Source organism: Eubalaena glacialis, chromosome 10, assembly GCF_028564815.1.
Source record: "Eubalaena glacialis isolate mEubGla1 chromosome 10, mEubGla1.1.hap2.+ XY, whole genome shotgun sequence".
In the NCBI taxonomy this organism is placed as follows: Eukaryota; Metazoa; Chordata; class Mammalia; order Artiodactyla; family Balaenidae; genus Eubalaena; species Eubalaena glacialis.
This window is the reverse complement of record NC_083725.1, coordinates 71,247,833-71,266,752: the sequence shown is the minus strand read 5'-3', so window position 1 is coordinate 71,266,752 and position 18,920 is coordinate 71,247,833. Positions and strand designations below refer to the sequence as shown.

At 41.7% G+C, this 18,920-nt stretch overlaps 1 protein-coding gene across 3 annotated transcripts in view; it reads right to left on the bottom strand.

Moving 5' to 3' along the window:
• STIM1 (stromal interaction molecule 1) overlaps positions 1–18,920 on the bottom strand; it is a 202,651-nt gene that overhangs the window by 88,580 nt on the left and 95,151 nt on the right. The window lies entirely within an intron of this gene.

Below are 18,920 nucleotides of genomic sequence, written 5' to 3'. Positions count from 1 at the left end.
CTTCAGATCACCCCCAAAGAAGACAGAAGAAAAACCGTGACCTCCCAGATAACGGAAGCAGCCACAGAAGAGAAAGCAAGGACAGGGTGAAGAAGCTGTGGCTGTGAAGCCTTCTAGAAGGCCCTGATCAGAGACCGGAAACACTCTAATCCATCTAATCATTTACTTGTCTGCTGGTCAGAAACAGAGACAGGATTGGACAGGTCACCTCTCTATCGCTTGCTAGTTGCTCAAATCCTTTTCAAAACGAGGAGGGGTATAAATATTAAATTTTTAAAGTCCCAGATGTGACTCAATAAAAATATGTTGGATATTGAAGCTCACAGATGTTAACGGATGTGCCCAAAGTCAAAGGCCGCTGAAGAGGCACAGCAAGAGCCCAGGTCTGCTGACTCGCAGGCCAGCACTTCACCTGACTGCCTTTATGCCAAGGTAACCAGACAGCTTTAGTTTCATCTTCTGGAAGTCACGGACAGTAATGCTAGTAGGAAGCACACTGAAGAAATGGCTTTATAAAAGAAAAAAGTAGATAAATAGTATGCATACAAAAGAAATAAGTACCTCCATGGAACCTTATGTTCCTCTACCTTTGTCCTGGCAAGGTGGAGTGGAAAATGGAGGGTGGGGTAAAGGGGTGGTGGGTACTGAGGAAAAGAGTAGAAAATAGCCAAAAATTAAGGCATTGTTTCTCAGTTTCCTCACCAACGAGAGCTCTTGGCATGATTGCTTCATTCATGGACTCCTATCCACAAACCACCTATCCCCAAAAAATTGCAGTAAGTAATGACTAGTTCATAGATAAAGCACACAGTACTGAGATTAGCATAACCAACATAACACTTTCCTTCCCTTATTCCTGTTTTTATATTATTCAAAGGTATATATAATTGCCTATAAGAGCTTTTTGATCAGCATATGACATGCCCATTTAAACAACATTTATTGAGTACTCTTCATATGTCAGGGTCTATAATCAGCACAGGGTATAAAGAGATGAATCAGACCTCATCTTTGCTCTCAAGGAGCTCAATTATAAAAGTGGGGGAGATAAGCAATTAAAACACTGTCCTAAGTTCCATAATAGAAAGAATTGAGGTTATGCTAGGGGTCAGCAACTTCTGTAAAAAGCCAGACAGTAAACATTCAGGATTTATGGGCCATATAGTCTCTGTTGCAGCTACTTAACTATGTCATTGAGCACAAAAGCAGCCACAGACAAAACATGAGTGAGAGAACTTTGCTGTGTTCCAACAAAATTTTATTTACAAAAACAGGTGGTGGGTTGGATTTGGCCCTTGGACCATACTTTGCTGACCCCTTTTCTAGAGCTCCATAGGTAGCACACCTGAAGCATATCAGATCGACAGATTTCTGACCCAAAACAAAGAAACCTAATCTTTTCATTAGCCTGTATCCACCCACAGGATGAACCTAAGTAAAGTACTTCTATTAGGCTTTTAAAAAATAATGGGAATAGTTTACCAAGCTCTAGGGACTGGGGTCTCCAGGCTGGGCACAATTGGCCTACAGCAGGTCCAAGAAGTTTGGGCTTCAAGCATCAGGCTCTAGTTTGTAACCTGATCAGACAGACAGGTTACCTTTGCTGCTGGCATCATCTGGCACAGAGAAGGATTAAAGGGATTGAGGATAAGGGAGTACAAAATCTTGATGTCCCATATGGCCATAGAATCCTGTCCAGAAAAATCATGTCAGCCAAAATTCACAAATAATTCCTTCAATGAAGCATTTTCTAGGCTGTCTCTCTCTCCTTCCTGAGACCTTTTCTACCTTCTCTTAATACATTCCAATCTGGCAAGGTTTCCCAGACCCATCCGGAAATTACCTTAAAAGATCCACCCATTTTAGCAACACATTATTACCGCAATGAAAGAGTCCTGCACTTGGAGTCAGAACACATGTGTCAAAATCCCAGCTTCATCAGTTACAACCATATGATATTGGACAAGTTGTTTAACTTCTCTGAGCCTCCAATATCTCATTTGCAAAATAAGGATAATTAACTCTGCTGCATAGGGTTTTTGTGAGAGTTAAGCAAGACCACATTTGTTAAAACACCTAGCATAGGGCCTGCATGAAGCTGACATTTAATACATTTGTAGTCTCCTTTTTTCCTCCCAGAGCAGCAAGTGAACAGTTCCCATCTTTTGCTAACTTCAGCCACTTTCCCTCTAAGACCATAAAGAATCAAACACAGGCGGTACAGTCCAATCACATTGCTCAGACGAATGTTCTAGGTGAGCTGGCAAGCAACTCTGACAATAGCCTGTCTTCCCACAGCATTTATATGTCTATCACTGGTAACATTTATCATACTGTGCTGTAGTTGTCTATTTAATTTGTCTTCCCCATAAGGGCTTGGGACTATGTACCCAGCAACAAGAAAAGGCCAGGTTCTTGGTAGATGCTCAGGAAATGTTTTTTGAATGAATAACTAAATACCAGCTCTACAATTATGTATGGGATTTCTGTAGGCAGAAAAGAGAAGAATTTTAGGTAGAGAGAATAGCATAGGACCAAGTTTTAATTTTTTTGGTCTCAGGACTCCTTTTTACACTTAAAAATTGAAAATCCCAAAACTGTTTGATATTTACTATATTAGAAATTAAAACATAAATTCTAATATTTAGTAATTAATTCATTTTAAAACAATAAAATCTCATATACATTAATATAAACATGTTTTTATGAAAAATAATTGTTTTCTGCAAAAAAATTCATGAGGAGAGTGGTATTGTTACACATTTTTGTAAATCTCTTTAATGTCTGGCTTGATAGAAAACAGCTGTTACAGCCTTATATCTGTTTCCACATTCAAGGTGTTGTTTTGACTGAAGATCAAAACATAGATATGCAGTTGGAAAATGCAGGAGTATTTTAATAACCTTTCAGATAATTGTGGTCATTCTCTGATACTTCACCAAAACTCAACAAGTAGTAAGTTTATTAAAGGTTAGTTACAATGTGAAATCTGAAACTATACAGATGAACTTTTTGTACTCTATTACAATAAAATCCATTGGTCTATCTTGCACTTTGAATGGATCTTTTATCCATAGGTGATTTTTTTTTTTTTTTTTTTTGGTCGCACAGCATGCGGGATCAGATCTTAGTTCCCTGACAAGGGATTGAACCCACACCCCCTGCAGTGGAAGCATGGAGTCTTAACCACTGGACCACCAGGTAAGTCCCTACCCATGGGTGATTTTGAAACATGATACACTAATCATTTGGAAACTAGTGATTCGATGAGTTAGGCAGAGCTTCCAAATTTGACACAGTTCATTTATACAATATCAAAATAATCACAATTATTAATATCATCACTGATTTCATCAGAAAAGCTGTAAATTTGGAGAAGCTGTCAAGCTCACAGTGGCAGATACAAGTTTTCCCAAACTCTTATTTTCAATTAAAAGCTGGAATTTTATCATTGGCAACAAATGCTATCAGTTGTTTTCCTTAAAGTAGCAAACTCACTTCATTCATTTTCAAGAAGATGTCTGCCAAAACCGTAAGTCTGAGTAATTGCAATTTGTCAGTTATTCTTTCAAGTAAAACTAGTGTTCCCCGAGAAAAGGAGGTAGTTCAGCTTGCAACTCAATCACACAAATGCATTTCCTTGAGATAAACATCAGGCTTCTACATGCAGCAAAAGTGCTTTATGCATACTTCCTGTTTTATCACACAGAATACTAAAGAGACATGTATTCATGGGATACAATTTAATAAAATTAATAAATAGAAGCTTAAAAAAAAACTGACAGGGCATGGAGGTGAGGAATGCAATGATTACTGGCACAATTTTGTGCCACTATTTTGACTCCTGTTAAGGTGCCAGCAGTTTTACCTACTAATTTCTTCTGCACCAACAGTGCAAATGTACACACGATGGAAAAAGCAAATAGCATCTTAGTATTATTATTAAAATGGCTTTGAATTCCCTTCTGGATCCCCACAAAGATCTTGGTGACCTCCAGTGGTCTGCAGACCACACTTTGTTAACCACTGGCGGACAAAACCGCAAAGTTTTCCCTCATGTCCAAATCTCCTCTCCTTTCTCAAGGCAGAGCTAATCATTTACTGTTCTATGCTCCAAAGCACTTTGTACGTAACTCTGTTATATTAATTCTCATGCTCTGAGTTGTTTGCATGCCACATCCAGAAAAGGGCAAGGACTAAATTTGACTCACTCTATCCCCCAGGGCCCAGTATGGCACCATCACTAATATCCACCTTGTCAAGTATGAAATCAGTAAGTGCTGGCTGAATGAATGAATGCATGAATGAATGGATTCATAACAAACCATCTCCCCAAAAGGCAACAGAATTCTTGAGTGCAACCCACCAATTCCCACCACCAATATCCACCATCCACCTAATGCCTCTCCTCTCCCAGCACTACCGTGCAGAGCCACTACAGTTGAGCTGGACGATGGATTATCTGATGTGAGACACAAGCCCAGAGGGAAAGAAGTGAGAGAAACAGCAGTCAAGGAAGACGGTAGAGAGAAGGAGGAGAGAAGGGCACTGGTCAGACTGTTCCTCAGCGCTTGGCTGGAACCTGAGGGGAATCTGGATGGAAATGGCTAAATTTTACCAACAGGGGCCTCACCTCCGAAAATAATTTCTCCCCCTTCACCCTCCACCCCCCAGCCAGGACTGGCAGGCTTTGCAGTAACTCTGAGGGGATCAGAGTCCACCCTTACCCTTAGAAAGGGCTCAAAAGACTGTAAGACTGAGAGCATGAGCCCTGGGAAGACTTTCAGATTTGACCAAGGACCATGAGGTCCCAGAGATAAAACAGCCTAGAACCTAGAATGAGGATGGGGCTGGGGAGGAGGGCAGGGGACCCTCTAGACAAAAATGTAAAGGCTGAGAAGGGGAACTGGCTTGGGACCTGGAACTGGCAAGAAAAGGTCCCCCCTGGAATACAGCACGTAGCAGGCCTAGCCACAGAGGAAAGAGGAGTCAGATTCCTGGGCTGTGTAAAATCCAGCCTTCTTGCGGGATGTTCCCTCCCCTGTTAGAACATCACGTCCTCATATCCAAGAAGAGGCCCAGCTCTTCTCAGCAGGCGGCAGGAATTGAGAAGCGCTTTCCTTCTGGACAAAGCTGGCACTGGTTTCAGTTACCCAAGCAGCCCTGACCCAAAAGACTTCTGACCATGCTCACTTCTCCTCAGAGGGAGAATACATAAAAAATAACCCATAGAGTACCAAGAGTGAACCCTAAGGTAAACCATGCGCTTTGGGTGATAACGACGTGTCGATGTAAGTTCATCCTTGGTTAAAAAAGAGAAGCACCATTCTGGTGAGAAATGTTGATAACGGGGGCTGGCTATGCACGTGTGGAGGCAGGAGCTATATGGGAAATCTCTGTACCTGCCTCTCAATTCTGCTGTAATCATAAAACTGCTCTAAAAAATAAAGTCTTAAAAAAAAGCATAGCCTGTAATATGTGTGTGATTGGTAGAGATTTTGTTCAATTCTTATTAGCCTGCTTTTAAAAATATTACATATGTTGATTATAATGTGAGATAATTATATACACTCTAACCTGAGATCTGAATACTCCAGTAACAGTTGTTTATTTTTTTCATTTTCTCTTTTTTTAAATTAATTTTTATTGGAATATAGTTGCTTTACAATGTTGTGTTAGTTTCCACTATACAGCAAAGTGAATCTGCTATACGTATACATATATCCCCTCTTTTTTGGATTTCCTTCCCATTTAGGTCACCACAGAGCACTGAGTAGAGTTCCCTGAGCTATGCAGTAGGTTCTCATTAGTTACCTATTTTATACATAGTATCAATAGTGTATATGTGTCAATCCCAATCTCCCAATTCATCCCACCCCGCTCCTTTCCCCCCTTAGTTTCCATACGTTTGTTCTCTACATCTGTGTCCCTATTTCTATTTTGCAAATAAGATCATCTGTACCATTTTTCTAGATTCCACATATATGCATTAATATACGATATTGGTTTTTCTCTTTCTGACTTACTTCACTCTGTATGACAGTCTCTAGGTCCATCCACGTCTCTACAAATGACCCAATTTCGTCCCTTGTTACAGCTGAGTAATATTCCATTGTATATATGTACCATGTCTTCTTTTACAGTTGTTTAATTTATATTAAACATAATTAAAGAAAGTCATCAGTGGAAAAAAGATAATCCATAGCATCAACTATGTATAAAGCTCCAATAAGCAACATAATGAGATATACCTCCGAGTTCCACCAGCATTTCTGACTTTGTACCTCATGTAGGCTTACCACAGTCAGCTTACAGCTGCAGTTATCTGAGGGTATCTGAGGGCAGAGCTATGTCTTTTTCATTTTTTCATAGCACCTACTACCACCTCACACATGATATATTTGTTCATTTATCTGTTTATTGTCTGTCTCCCTCCAATAGATGTAAGGTTCACAAGCAGGGACTTTTTCTGTTTACTGCAGTATCCCCAGGGACTCATACAGTGCCTGGCACATAGTAGGTATTCAATATAGATTTGTTGAATGAATGAATAAATCTTTGTCTTCCCTAATGTGCAGAGCAGACTTCTCCTCTCTACCTGACTCTTAAATGTTGGACTTTCAAAGAATTCGGGCTAGGCTCTGTTCTCATACTACACTCTCTCCTAAGTAATCTTACCTCTCTTCACAGCTTCAACTATCATTTAAAGAAATTACTAGCTATTACCAACTCCCAAAAAACAAAATGATGTTTCTGGTTCAAGTTTCACTTTTGGCCTACAGAAACCCACAGACTCCAACTACCTACTAAACATCTCCATGTGGATGTGTAACAGGCACCTCAACTCATAATGTCTAAATCTAAACTCATTACCTTTCCCCCAAACTTCCTACTTCACCAGTTGTTTGTGTCAGAAACCTTGACATCTCACTCTCCCTCACTCCCCACATTTAATCAATCACCAATCCTAGTTCAAGACTCTTAACTATTCCAGATCTCATTCTCCACACAGCATGTCACTCTCAGCAGAGATAGTCTAAATACTTAATGAGCAATCAGCAGGAGTGCTGGCTATAGGCAGTGATGGTGCATACCACCTGCATATCTGTCCAAGGCCTCTCCCTTCTTAAAACCCTTCAGAAGTTTCTCATTATTCTCAAGATAAAGTTCAGGACTTCCCTGGTGGCGCAGTGGTTAAGAATCTGCCTGCCAATGCAGGGGACACGGGTTCGAGCCCTGGCCCAGGAAGATCCCACATGCCACGGATCAACAAAGCCCGTGCGCCACAACTACTGAGACTGCGCTCTAGAGCCCGCGAGCCACAACTACTGAAGCCCACGTGCCTAGAGCCCATGCTCCACAACAAGAGAAGCCACCGCAATGAGAAGCCTGCACACCACAATGAAGAGTAGCCCCCACTCGCCGCAACTAGAGAAAGCCTGCGCACAGCAACGAAGACCCAACGCAGCCAAAAATAAATAAATAAAATAAATAAATTTATTAAAAAAAAAAGTTCAAAGTCCCTACTGTGGCCTGCCAGGCCCAGAAAGATCTGCCACCTGCCACCTTTCTGGTCTCATGTCCAGCAACTCCTGTTGCTTCGTGTGACCCTTCTTTGACGTGCCAAGTTTCTTCCCTCCTTTCCACACAGCGCAGTGGTTCTCGGCTCTGGCAGCATATTAGAATCACCTAAGGAGCTCTTAAACTGCTGACACGCAGGCCCCAGTATCTCTATGGGTGAGACCTAGGTATGGGTTTGGGTTTTGGGAGTTTTTTTTTTGTTTTTTCTTTAATTGAGAAATAATACACATACAGTAAAGTACATAAATAAACATAAGGATCAATTAAAATATATATATTTATATATATATATATATCCATGTAACTTTCACCAAAATCCAGATACAGAACATTCCTAACACTCCAGGAAGACTCCCTCCCCTTGCCCCTCTCCAATCACTACTACCACGACCCCACAGTGGTAACCACTATTCTGACTTTCATCACCGTAGATAAGTTTTGCCTTTTTTTCCGATATTTATTGAAATGGAGCATGGATATTTTTAGGGTACAGTTGCACACAATAAAATGTCCCCATTCTAAGTGTACAGTTCAATGTGTTTGACAAATATACGCATTCATGTGACCACCACCCTGATTAAGATCTAGAACACTTCCATGGTCTAGAACACGTCCATGGTCAAAATGCTGCCACTTGGCTCTTCAGTGCCAACCTTCTTCCCTGTCCCCACACAACCACTGATCTGATTTCTAGCATTAGAAATTAGTTTTGCCTCTTCTAGAACTTCAAATAAATATAATCATAGCTCTGTGCTCTTTTGTGTCTGGCTGCTTTTGTTCAGCATGATTTGAGATTCAACCATGCTGTCACATGAATCAGTAGTTTGCTCCAATTTATTGCTGAGTAGTATTCCATTGAATGGATATACAATTTGTTTATCCATTAACCAATTTCTAGCTGTTACAAATAAAGGTTATGAACGTTAGTGTATAAGTCTATGTGTGGACACATGTTTTCATTTTTCTTGAGTGAAAATGAGTTTTTTATTCCTTGAGTTTCACTAGGGGTGGAACTGCTGGGTTATATGACAGGGGTATGCTTAACTTTTTAAGTAACTGCCAAACTGTTTTCCAAAGCAGTTGTATCACTTTATACTCCCACCAGTAAGCACCAGTATGAAGCACCAGTCCTGTTGCTTCATATACTCTCTTATACCTGGTGATGATGCTAATGTGAAGCCCAGGTTGAGAACCACCTAGAATTCCTTTTATATGAAAGGCTCTTCTCTTTCTTAACCTGCAAACTCTGACTCATACTGCTAGTCTCAGCTTAAATACTTTTTCTCCAAAGAATCTTCTTTGATTCATCTTCTTTCCCAAACTAGTTTAGGCCCAAATTATATTTTCTCCAAAGTACCCTATATTTTTCATTTATAACACTTTTCACAATTGTAATTATTTGTGTGATACTTTGCTTAATATCTGTCTTCTCCACTAAACTGTAAGCTCCATAGCAGCAGGAATCATGGCTATCTTCTTCATGGCTGAATCCTAGCTTCTAGCCAAACTCTAGCACCTAGCAAAGTCCCTAGCACAACAGTTGGGCTTCAATAAACATTTGTTGAATAAACAAATGAATGCCCAAAAGAACCTGTTGCATGAAGGAGCAAATTCAGAGATGAACAAATACAGTCCTTGCTCACAAAAAGTACTAGAATGAGCATAGTACATGAGTTACAAAGACACAAAGTAGAATATGGTAAAGGGTCAAGAGACCAGAGCAACAGGAGACAGCACAGTCTGAATAACAGGTAGAAGGCAGTGGGGGCAGAAGGGAAGGCTACCTAAGCACAGCAGCCCAAGAGCAAGGAGCACAGCATCTCACACGGTTTGATTTATTAAAAGAGTCAAAGTCAGAACTTCCCTGGTGGTCCAGTGGTAAGACTCCACGCTCCCAATGCAGGGGGCCCGGGTTCAATCTCTGGTCGGGGAACTAGATCCCGCGTGCGTGCCGCAACTAAGAGTTCGCATGCTGTAACTAAGAAGTCTGCAGGCCACAACTAAAGATCCCACATGCTGCAACTAAGATCTGGTGCAGCCTAAATAAATAAATAAATAAACAAATAGGCCAAAGTCAAAGGGTTCTTTTTGCCAATCTTGCAAAAGCTCCTGGCATAGAATGGGAGTAACGGATAGTGGGATCCCTCACCATACTCAAACTCTTAATGGCAGAGTTGGAGGAGCTTTGGAGGGCATTAAGGGCCACTGCTCACTTTACAACTAGAGAAGGAAACTGAGGCCATGAAATGGGGTTGTTTTGCCATAGGTGGGCTGGCAAAATAGTGTTAGAACCAGATTAGAAGCCTCACTAACTTTTTTTTAATTTATTTTATTGAAGTATAGTTGATTTACAATGTTGTGTTGATTTCTACTGTGCAGCAAAGTAATTCAGTTATACATATATATAACATTTTTTCATATTCTTTTCCATTATGATTTATCACAGGATATTGAATACGGTTCCCTGTGCTATACAGTAGGACCTCGTTGTTTATCCATTCTATATGTAATAGTTTGTATCTGCTAATCCCAAACTCCCAGTCCATCCCTCCCCCACCCCCCCTCCTCCTTGGCACATACAAGTCTGTTCTCTATGTCTGTGAGTCTGTTTCTGTTTTATAGATAAGTTCACTTGTGTCATATTCTAGATTCCACATATAAGTGGTATCATATGGTATTTGTCTTTCTCTTTCTGACTTACTTCACTTAGTATGATAACCTCTAGGTCCATCCATGTTGCTGCAAATGGCATTATTTCATTTTTTTATGGCTGAGTAGTATTCCATTGTACATGTACACCACATCTTCTTTATCCTTTCCTCTGTCAATGGACATCTAGGTTGTTTCCATGTCTTGGCTATTGTGAATAGTGCTGCTATGAACATAGGGGTTCATGTATCTTTTCGAATTATAGCTTTTTTCTAGATATATGCCCAGGAGTGTGATTGCTGGATCACATGGTAGCTCTAGTTTTAGTTTTTTGAGGACCCTCCAAACTGTTCTCCATAGTGGCTGCACCAACTTACATTCCCAACAACAGTGCAGGAGGGTTCCCTTTTCTCCACACCCTCTTCAGCATTTGTTATTTGTAGTCTTTTTAATGATGGCCATTCTGACTGGTGAGAAGCCTCACCATCTTCTTATGCCATGTCTTGTGGCAAGACTATGGTTGGGAGATCCAGATGAGCCTGTGCAACAGGGCTTCTTAGAACTCCTAATTCTTACTCTCCAAGGCCAACAAACGGGGGTGGCGGGGAACGGGTTCCATTAGGTTCTTTTTGTCTATTAAGGGCAAACACAGAAGCCCTAACTGAGCTTGTGCCATTCCCCAGGCAGGGTAAAACAGAACTTCCCGGTTTTGCCTTAACTTCTTCAGTGTCCAGCACTAGCCGAAGGCCCCTTCTTCACTAGGACTTAGAAACAAAGTTAAAAAGACACTAGAGGGGCACTCAGTCACCCCTTTGTGTCCCATTTCTACCATCTTCCTCCTCTCAGTATTCTTTTCTTCAAATTTTGATCTCATAAGAAGCCTCCTTCCAGAAGAAGATGGCTAATCCTTAAAGTTAGTCCCCACCAAGCAGGCCATGCCCTCAATAACTTGGGCTTCTGGTACAAGGGCGTTCTGGCTGTTCTGACTCCTGGTGCCTACTTCTGGGTCTCCTGCAGGGCTTCGGACTCTTGCCCATCTGCTTAACAGCCTATTTGCCTGCCCTTTTTTTTTTTAATAAATTTATTTATTTATTTATTTATTTTTGCCTGCGTTGGGTCTTAGTTTCTGTGCGAGGGCTTTCTCTAGTTGCGGCGAGCGGGGGCCACTCTTCATCGCGGTGCGCGGGCCTCTCACTATCGTGGCCTCTCTTGTTGCGGAGCACAGGCTCCAGACGCACAGGCTCAGTAGTTGTGGCTCACGGGTCCAGTTGCTCCGCGGCATGTGGGATCTTCCCAGACCAGGTCTCGAACCCGTGTCCCCTGCATTGGCAGGCGGATTCTCAACCACTGCACCACCAGGGAAGCCCTGCCTGCCCTTTTAAACCTATAACCTTTCTGACTGAATTAGAAGTGTCTGACCCCGAGTTCAGTGTTCACATGCTGGCATTTTAACACTCATTTTTGACTTTCAAACAGCTATTTGATGAAATAGCTAGCTAAAGGCAGTGGCAGTACAAAGAGAAGTAAGACACACTTTTCTGGCCTCCAGGGTCCCCTCCATTCCTACCCCCCAATTATTAAAATATATACTGAATTACATAAGTGGTAGATGTAGGTCTTTGAATCTAACTTTCTTATACCCTGACTACTCCTAAGGATTAATTTTCTTATCTGAAAAATCAGTAAAGTTCTTTAAAAACGGTAAACCCCTATAAAAATGTCAGTCGTTCATTTGTCAGTTCTCTATTCTTTGCTTTACCTGTGAGTCTGATGCTCCCAACTACAGCAGGAGGAGTCTGATTTTTCCAGTATCCCTTGTGTCTGGCCCTGGGCTGGGCAACACAGTACCTGGTCTAGTGACAACTGAAAGGTGCGTACATGTTTGGAAGATTCACTTTCTCAGCTCTGGGGTCCCACACACCACAGGTCTTTACATTCTTTACATTCTAAAGGCGTCTGTGCCAAGAAGTGTGACCGTCCCAGAGAAATTCAACACACTCTCATTCAAAAGCCACCCCAAATTCTCTGATCTGGCGCTTGACCCAAACATTCCTGTGTCCTGGCCAGTACTTGTCAGGGTCTGAGATGGCCAAAAAAAAAATTACCAACAACTCAAAACAGCTTTCTGCTAGGAAGAGTTTTCTAACAGTGCTGAGGTGGCCATCCAAGGACCAGCCCAGATAGGGACTCTGCACAGTGCCCTGGGGAGATGTCCAACCTATTAGTGGACCCTCTAGGATTATACCCTCTGGGTTCAGAAGTGGGGCTGGCTCCCAATAATCAGTGCTTATCACAGCAGCCCCAAGAGCAGTGATAAAGGCCTTGAAGATATAAACACTGAGGAGCCAGGCACACCACTGCATGGGGTAAAAACAATGTGGATTCCAGCTTCCATAGCAACAAGAGGTTTGTCCTCAAGCCTCCCAGGCCCACTGCTGGCTGGCTTACCAGAGAACAATTCCTAGGCTCCAAAAGAGACCAAGACTAGGAGAGAACTTCTCACCATCTTTCTGCCCCATATAAGCCTCCACTCAAACAATACAAGGAAGCTAACTGGGCCCCCTTCTTATTTTCTTGAGAGAAGATAACCAAGAACACCTACTGAAAAACCTGGCAGTCAAGATGATCATTCTAAGAACTAGGTTCGCAGCCCTTCCTTACCCGACGCAGTTCTCAGTCAGCTATGGTAGCAGAGCAATTCCCCTGAACAGGGATGACTATTAGGAATGAAGTATGCCTGAGCCTCCTTACAGCCCAGGCTCCCTGACCCTGCTCCCTCATCTGAACAAGCCTGATGCGATTTCTGAGGAAAGGCCTCTCTGGCAAAGCACATTCCAGCTCACAGAGAACTGAGTTCAGGTCTCAATGTCTCTTGCCTGGGTTACTACAATAGCTTCCTCACTGATCTCCCTGTCTCTGCTCTAGTCTCTCTTAAACTCATCCTCTACCAAAGCAGTCAGTATAATTTTTCTAAAATTCAAATCTGACTAGACCACGGTCCTGAATAAAATCCTTTTCAGGTTCCCATAAAAACCTGTACACAAATGTTCATAGAAGTTTTATGTGTAATAGCCAAAAAATGGAATCAGTCTATATGTCCTTCAACAGGTGAATGGTTACACTCTAGTACTTACATACTACTCACCAATAAACAGGAATGAAGTAATGATTCACATACCTTCCCTGGGTGAAATCCCAGGGAATTATGCTGCACAAAAAAAGCCAATTCAAAATGGTTACAAACTCCACAATTCTATTTATATAACATTTTTTAAAGGACAGAATTTTAGAAATGGAGGATACAGGGGTTAGGGACACAGAAGGGCATGGGAGGGAAGGGTGTGATTACAGAAGGACAACATGAGGGAATTCCCTGGCGGTCCAGTGGTTAGGACTTGGCGCTTTCACTGCCAAGGCCCCGGTTCGATCCCTGGTCAGGGAACTAAGAATCCCACAAGCCACTCGGCTGGCTGAAAAAGAAAAAAAAAAATAGAAGGATAACATGAATGATCCTTACGGTGTTGGAACAGAACTTGGTACACACACACACACACACAGATACACACACACACACAAGTACATGTAAAAGTGAGGAAATCTGAACAAGATCAGTGGATTGTGTTAATGTCAATATTCTGATTGTGATATTATACTACAGTTTTTCAAAATGTTACTGTGGGGGAAACTACACAAAGTTTCCCAGTGATCTCTTTATATTATTTCTTAAAACCGCAGGTAAATCTATAATTATCTCAATAAAAATTCTAATTTAAAAACAAAATCCTTTGCAGGGCTCCCAAATTCCTACAACAGTGATTCTTAACTTTTTTCAAAGAGTAATTCAAAAAAGCTCCATATAATAATGGTTGTACTTTTAGTATCCACCAACTGAAAAATGATTGTGGAAATAATATGGATTCATGAGACACCCCTCAAGGACCCTTTTCAGGGCTTCAGATCCCCAAGATTGGAAACCCCTGGCCCATATAATGAATATAAATTAACAAAGCATACAAGGCTTTTCAAGAGGTGGTCCCTTCTGAGTTCTCTAGCCTTACCCCATGCCGCCCACTCACACATACCCCATGCTCCCACCACACTAAACCACTTGCAATTCCATAAATACGCAAGATTCACTTTGCGGCTTTGTACATGATGTACCCTCTGCCTGCAATATCCTTGCCCCATTCTATGCCTGACTAACTCCTACTCAAGTTTCAAGATTCTACTCAGGCTTTTTCTAATTCCTCCAAGAAGTCTTCTCTGCACCGAAACTCCTAGGGTTAGATTAGGAGCCCCTCTTCTGTGCTCTCATATTCCCTGTGCTTCCCTCTATCACACTTAGACCCATTACTTAACCTCTTGATGCCCCATTTCATTTTATTTATTTATTTATTTATTTATTTTTGGCCACACCTCACAGCTTCTGGGATCATAGCTCCCCAACCAGGGATCAAACCCGGGCCCCCTGGAAGCGCAGAGTCCTAACCACTGGACTTCCAGTGAAGTCCCCTCATTTCGTTATCTTAAAATAAATAGAAAATAATATGTACCTATCTCATAAAGTTGTGCAAATTAAATGAGTTAATACATCTAAAGTACTTCAAATAGAGCATGGCACACAGTAAGCGTTTGATTACTACGAAGTTGTTTTTGTTCTAATTGTCTGTCTAACCGTTACAGTAAAAGATACAAGCAGGAATCAGTATTTGCGTCCATCTCTAGGTATATGGTAGGTGCCTGATCAATATTTGGGAAGAGAATAAAGGGATCTAAGTTTGAGGTAAGGAGGTAGAATTTAAGTCAATGGTAGCACGGGGGATCTAGAAAATTGGGAATTACTACTAAGAGCAAGAGGTAAGTATAGGGTGCAAGCAAGGAATAAGATAGCGATCTCAGAAAGATAAGCACCATTACACATTACTGAGAACTTGGGTGAATAAACACAACTGAGAACTGCTAAATTATACATATCTCCTAACCTGGCTTTGGCTGTACTCAATTATTATGAAGAACTCCTTTGATTTGTCATTGTAACTTGTTAACATTGAGCTGAAAAAGTTGCTTAACCTTTTGGAGGCACTGTTTCCTCATCTGTAAAATGTGGCATAATAATACAATTTTCTAAGTATTTAAGATTATGCAAGAAAACTACCTAGCCCATTGATTAAAGTAAAACTAGTTTGGTCTGGATAAATGTTATGTCTTCCCCTTGACTCAAAATTTTTTTTTCTCTTAAAAATTTGAAAATATATCCCTTGAATAATAACTACCTAGCTGATGGGAGAAGGAGGAGATGTATGTGAAACTGACCTATACAAAGTGCCAGCTTGACAAAGGGTGTAGATGGGTACCTAGAATTACTCTCCCCTCAGCTCCTCATGTTTAATTAAGACTTGCTGGCCCTTCAAGGCCCAGGGAAAGTCCATCTCCACCAGGAAACCTTCTTGAACCACTCCAGGCCCTATGAGTCTCCCCTTCTGAGGTCAGAGCACTGAACCCAGTCCGGTCCAGGCACCACTTCATAAGGTTTCTTCTAATCATAATTGAATTATGTCCCCCACGTGGCCTGTTAGCTCCTCTGGAGTGGGACTTGACTGTCTTGCTGCTATCTCCACAAGAACAGAATTAAGGACATTCTAACTGCCTAAGGGAGAAAGGGAGGATGAACGTGACAAGAACTATGCAGCAACTTCTACATATGGTGTCTCTTTACAACTCTGTGAAGTTGGTACCTTTATTATCCCCAATATAAGAAGAGGAAACTGAGGCCCAGATATACTACATGACTTACTCAAGTCACATAAATGGTGAAAGTAGGGCTGGAACTGGGATACTATCTATCTCCAGAGTCTTGATAATAATAAATGCATATTGGTATCTGCCTGGTTACCAACCATATAGCTGATTTGTTAGGCAATTCGGTCACACCAGCCTCCCATCTCAACTCCTCTTTGCTGCCAATTTGGGCCCGAGATAGTTGTTTGACTTTCTTTCTTCCTCTTATTTTGTCCCACAAAGGAAATGCGAAGGGAGCTCCCCTGCGTCCCTTCCAGGTTGGAGTATGTGGAAGAAACAGGCTGAACAAAGGGCCCTTCAGGGGGAATAAAAAGGGAGGCAAATATTCATATCCTATAATATCAGAGCCAGAAAGACTCACTAGTTAAATTCTCTGGTTTTACAGATGAGGATATTGAACCCTAAAAGGCAAGGTCATTTGCCTAAGGTCACACAGCTGAATGGAGACTGAAACCCTGTCTCCCAACTCCCAAATTAGCACTCATTTTGGTCTACCCTGCACCAGGCCATGGAGACAGAACTGGAGTATGAACTGTCAGGCCTGTCACTAAGCAAAAAACCCAAACACTGTAAACACAGGAAATGGGCTGGGGTGAGGTTCAGAGGGAGTAGCAACCTTTGCCAAGTTAGAAGTGTTCAAGGGTTTCCTGTCCACAGCTGTTAACTGTCACAGAAATGCTCCAGAAAGTAATACAAGGCAGAAAAAAAGAAAAAGACTGAGGCTTAGAATTGACTATAAATTATTCAGGCCAACCCACTTAGTTTTACAGATGAGGAAGCTAAGACCCCCCCAAAAAAGAAAAATGACTTGTCCAAACTCACACCATAGAATTAAAGGACCCTTAGAAACCACTTATGTGGTTCAAATCTTTCACTTTAATGATGAGCTGTCTGAGACCCAGAGAGGGAAGAAGGCTTGCCCAAGGTCACACAGCTAGACTGTCAGAGCCAGCACTGGAACTCGGGTCTTCTACCTCACAGGCCAGTGTGCTTCCCACTAGTTAGAGTGAACAAGAGAAAGGGGTTTGCCTCAGATGATTTGAGTGCTGTTTTGGTCTTGGAAAAAATACAACGTGTCAGGAAATTGAAAATAAGCAGAATATACTAACAGCTAATGAAGAATTACAAGGACCATACAGAGCAAGCTTAGAGGAGCCAAAACCAAAGTGGTCTGGTTGCTTAAGACACTTTGGGAAACTAAGAGGCAGAAAAATATTCTGGCTATTCTAGGAACTTAAAATCCAAATAAGAACAAGTAGGGAAGGCAGACAGAAAAGGCCGGAAACACTAAGGGAAATCCCAAGGTACTGCTTCCTTCTTCCGTCCTAGGCCAAAATATCCAGAACACATCACCGCAGGAGCAACCCTGGGTTCAGCAGGCCACTATGGGGTACTATAGTAATCAGCAGATTCCCGGGCCCCACGTGCCACACAGCTGGCAGGTGTGGTGGGGAACTACATTTACACAACTCCTGGCAGTTCATATATATTCAATCCTCACATCAGCCCTGCATGACAAGGATCATGATTGCCATTTTTTAAAATAAATTTATTTATTTATTTTTTTTTGGCTGAGTTGGGTCTTTGTTGCTGCGCACGGGCTTTCTCTAGTTGCAGCGAGCGGGGGCTACTCTTCGTTGCGGTGCGCGGGCTTCTCATTGCGGTGGCTTCTTTTGCTGCGGAGCATGGGCTCTAGGCGCGCAGGCTTCAGTAGTTGTGGTGCACAGGCTTCAGTAGTTGTGGCGCAAGGCCTCAGTAGTTGTGGCGCACAGGCTTAGTTGCTCCACAGCATGTGGGATCTTCCCGGACCAGGGATTGAACCTGTGTCCCCTGCATTGGCAGGCGGATTCTTAACCACTGCGCCACCAGGGAAGTCCCATGATTGCCATTTAACAGATGTGGAAATTAGGGTTTAGAGAAGACAAGTCTCTTGTTCACAGTCATAAAGTTAGTATTGTATATGGCAAATCCAGTATTCAAACATAAACTCTCATTCCAGATACTCTTAGAAAATGCTGTTCCAATCCTGTGGAACAGGGCTAGGGATACAGTGAGGAAATAGATATAGCCCCCAGCCTACAGGAGTTTCAATCAGGGATTAGAGAGTTAAGTAATAATTATTATAACAATACAGAACATTTTTGAATGCTTACCATATGCCAAGTGCTATTTTAAGCTCTCCACATATACTGCTGCATTTAATTCTCACAGTAATTTAGTGAGGTAGTTCCTTTTCTTTTTTTTTTTTTTTTTTTTGGCTACACCACACAGCTTGCGGGATTTTAGCTCCCCAACCAGGGATTACACCCGGGCCACAGTAGTGAAAGCGCCGAGTCCTAACCACTGGACCACCAGGGAATCCCAAGGTAGTTACTATTATTCTCCTCATGTACAGGTAGGAAACTAAGGCACAGAGAGATTAAGTAACTTGCTCAAGAGCACACAGCCAGTAAGTTGTAAAAGTAAGGATTCAAACCCAGGCAGCTTGACTCTAGAGCCTATACTCTTTTTTTTTTTTTTAATTTACACAGGTATAGTTTACTTACAATGTTGCATTAATTTTACTTTACAGCTAAGTGATTCAGTTATATATACATTCTTTTTCACATTCTTTTCAATTATGGTTTATCACAGGATATTGAATATAGTTCCCTGTGCTCTACAGTAGGACCTTGTTGTTTATCCATATAATAGTTTGCATCTGCTAATCCCAAACTTCCAAGCCATCCCTCTCCCACACCCCCCACCCCTTGACAACCACAAGTCTATTCTCTATGTCTGTGAGTCTGTTTTGTATATAAGTTCACTTGTGTCATATTTTAGATTCCACATATAAGTGATATCATATGATATTTGTCTTTCTCTTTCTGACTTACCTCACTTAGTATGAT